Below are 3,517 nucleotides of genomic sequence, written 5' to 3' on the forward strand. Positions count from 1 at the left end.
GCAACACCATTGCGTTCATAGTCTGACAGCAAAATGACCCTCTAGCAGCCACACACCACCACCTGTTCAAGGCAGATAGACAATCTGAGGAGGAAGGTCACACACCTTGTACGCCATCAAACTTCAGCAAGGGCCACCTGGACGGAAAGAAGTGAAAGGTGGCAAAGGTTAATAACCTCGAATGGCTCAGTAACAAGCGCAACGAGACAAGGTGCTCAGAGGCACTGAAGAAAGTGTTGGGAATGCGACATGCCCAATACACATAGCCTGTGCGATCCCTTTGCAAGAGCTACTCAACGTATTCGAGTGATCAGCCCTCGGCCCTGATTTTTTTTTAAATTCCCTTGCAGCATCCTGCCATTCTCTCTTGAATGTTAACATTCAATCTGAAAGCACACGACTTTCAGTCAGCTCACACAACAACATGCTGCCTAAACTAATCCTTCTTTCCTTGTACGTCTGCTTCGAATGCGAATCACCTTATCTTCTTGTCCTCTGGTTGACCCTTCCCTCCTGCTACAAAAAAGCTTTCTCGCTCAAAACAGTCCTTGTTTGGAACACCAAGATCAAAACGTCTGTGAGCACGATAGAACAACGCCCATCTTGCACTTTTGCATACCGTGTACCTGAAGTCATCCACGGCGAGCCCATGGTGCCAATCCTTCTCGATACCGACACGAAGGATTTCTTTCTAAAGTGTGGTGTCGGGAAAGGGGAAAAGAATAATGCAGCGTGGGCCAAAACATTGAACTCCAAATATTTTGGCATATCGTGCTTGCTTCTGTTGCAAAGCCAGGAAAAGAGAGAAAAACAAACAAGGAAAGAAAGAAAGAAACAAACAAGCAAACAAGCAAAAAAAAACCATATGCGTTTCCTGCTTGCCTGCAGTGGCCGATGATGTGCAATATCAAGCACGCAAAAGTGCGAATCCGCCGTCCAGATCTCTGCAGCTGTCACAGGACTGAACTGGATGAAAGTGTTGAATGTATGCCATCACAGAGAGGAGGCAAATCACTGTGCGCTGTAACATCAATGATGTGGGATGAGGGATAAAATTGAATTGATTGAGTCAAGAGCTTTAGCGGTGGTACTGCGTCGGCTGCCTGGCTCCAAAGTAGAAGCCTAAATGGTGATGGAAACGTGCCCCCTCCAAGCTGACACAACAGCTCTGAAGCCCAAAGTTGGCTGGCAATCTCTGGCAAACTGTAGGAAGACTTTCTGTGTGCTTCCTCGTTAGTATAGTGGTGAGTATCCCCGCCTGTCACGCGGGAGACCGGGGTTCATTTCCCCGACGGGGTGGCGTGAGCGTTGCTGAGGCCACCCGAGAGCTGTTAGGGGAAACTTTTTGAATTCCAAATCGCTTTGCACTGCCGCATGGAGACTCTCATACACAACACGTGCGCGGCCCGCCACCCGTTTTATCAAAACTATCAACAGCAAACATGTTCCACACATCCGCCTATCACAATCACCGAACAACATCCGCTCTTTACTCATCAGACTGGCCACTTTCTCTTCTTTGCATTCACAAAGCGGCTCATTCAAAACGCACTAAACACATTTTCCTTGGCACATTTCATTGCTTCATTAAACCGCGACGCTTTCTACAACCAACATGCTTTATAAGCCACGACGCAACACATTTCACTACATCTTTCACACGGCAGCAACACCATTGCGTTCATAGTCAGACAGCAAAATAGCCCTCTAGCAGCCACACACCACCACCTGTTCAAGGCAGATAGATAATCTGAGGAGGAAGGTCACACACCTTGTACGCCATCAAACTTCAGCAAGGGCCACCTGGACGGAAAGAAGTGAAAGGTGGCAAAGGTCAATAACCTTGAATGGCTCAGTAACAAGCGCAATGAGACAAGGTGCTCAGAGGCACTGAAGAAAGTGTTGGGAATGCTACATGCCCAATACACATAGCGTGTGCGATCCCTTTGAAAGAGCTACTCAACGTATTCGAGTGATCAGCCCTCGGCCCTGATTTTTTTTTAATTCCCTTGCAGCATCCTGCCATTCTCTCTTGAATGTTAACATTCAATCTGAAAGGACACGACTTTCAGTCAGCTCACACAACAACATGCTGCCTGAACTAATCCTTCTTTCCTTGTACGTCTGCTTCGAATGCGAATCACCTTATCTTCTTGTCCCCTGGTTAACCCTTCCCTCCTGCCACAAGAAAGCTTTCTCGCTCAAAACAGTCCTTGTTTGGAACACCAAGATCAAAACTTCTGTGAGCACGAGAGAACAACGCCCATCTTGCACTTTTGCACACCGTGTACCTGAAGTCATCCACGGCGAGCCCATGGTGCCAATCCTTCTCGATACCCACACGAAGGATTTCTTTCTAAAGTGTGGTGTCGGGAAAGGGGAAAAGAATAATGCAGCGTGGGCCAAAACATTGAACTCCAAGTATTTTGCATATCGTGCTTGCTTCTGTTGCAAAGCCAGGAAAAGAGAGAAAAACAAACAAGTAAAGAAAGAAATAAACAAACAAGCAAACAAGCAAAAAAAAATCATATGCGTTTCCTGCTTGCCTGCAGTGGCCGATGATGTGCAATATCAAGCCCGCAAAAGTGCGAATCCGCCGTCCAGATCTCTGCAGCTGTCACAGGACTGAACTGGATGAAAGTGTTGAATGTATGCCATCACAGAGAGGAGGCAAATCACTGTGCGATGTAACATCAATGATGTGGGATGAGGGATAAAATTGAATTGATTGAGTCAAGAGCTTTAGCGGTGGTACTGCGTCGGCTGCCTGGCTCCAAAGTAGAAGCCTAAATGGTGATGGAAACGTGCCCCCTCCAAGCTGACACAACATCTCTGAAGCCCAAAGGTGGCTGGCAATCTCTGGCAAACTGTAGGAAGCCTTTCTGCGTGCTTCCTCGTTAGTATAGTGGTGAGTATCCCCGCCTGTCACGCGAGCGACCGGGGTTCAATTCCCCGACGGGGAGGCGTGAGTATTGCTGAGGCCACCCAAGAGCGGGAAGGGAAAACTTTTTGAATTCCAAATCGCTTTGCACTGCCGCATGGAGACTCTCATCCACAACACGTACGCGGCCCACCACCCGTTTTATCAAAACTATCAACAGCAAACATGTTCCACACATCCGCCTATCACAATCACCGCACAACATCCGCTCTTTACTCATCAGACTGGCCACTTTCTCTTCTTTGCATTCACAAAGCGGCTCATTCAAAATGCACTAAACACATTTTCCTTGGCACATTTCATTGCTTCATTAAACCGCGACGCTTTCTACAACCAACATGCTTTATAAGCCACGACGCAACACATTTCACTACATCTTTCACGCGGCAGCAACACCATTGCGTTCATAGTCTGACAGCAAAATAGCCCTCTAGCAGCCACACACCACCACCTGTTCAAGGCAGATAGACAATCTGAGGAGGAAGGTCACACACCTTGTACGCCATCAAACGTCAGCAAGGGCCACCTGGACGGAAAGAAGTGAAAGGTGGCAAAGGTTAATAACGTCGAATGGCT

The 3,517-nt window shown here is 47.6% G+C and overlaps 1 non-coding gene across 1 annotated transcript; it reads left to right on the plus strand.

Moving 5' to 3' along the window:
* The first annotated feature begins 2,891 nt into the window (after positions 1-2,891).
* trnad-guc (transfer RNA aspartic acid (anticodon GUC)) lies at positions 2,892-2,963 on the plus strand. The gene has a single exon. It is a non-coding gene; the product is annotated as a tRNA-Asp (tRNA).
* Positions 2,964-3,517: the final 554 nt, after the last annotated feature.

This window comes from Heterodontus francisci, chromosome 34, assembly GCF_036365525.1.
Source record: "Heterodontus francisci isolate sHetFra1 chromosome 34, sHetFra1.hap1, whole genome shotgun sequence".
In the NCBI taxonomy this organism is placed as follows: Eukaryota; Metazoa; Chordata; class Chondrichthyes; order Heterodontiformes; family Heterodontidae; genus Heterodontus; species Heterodontus francisci.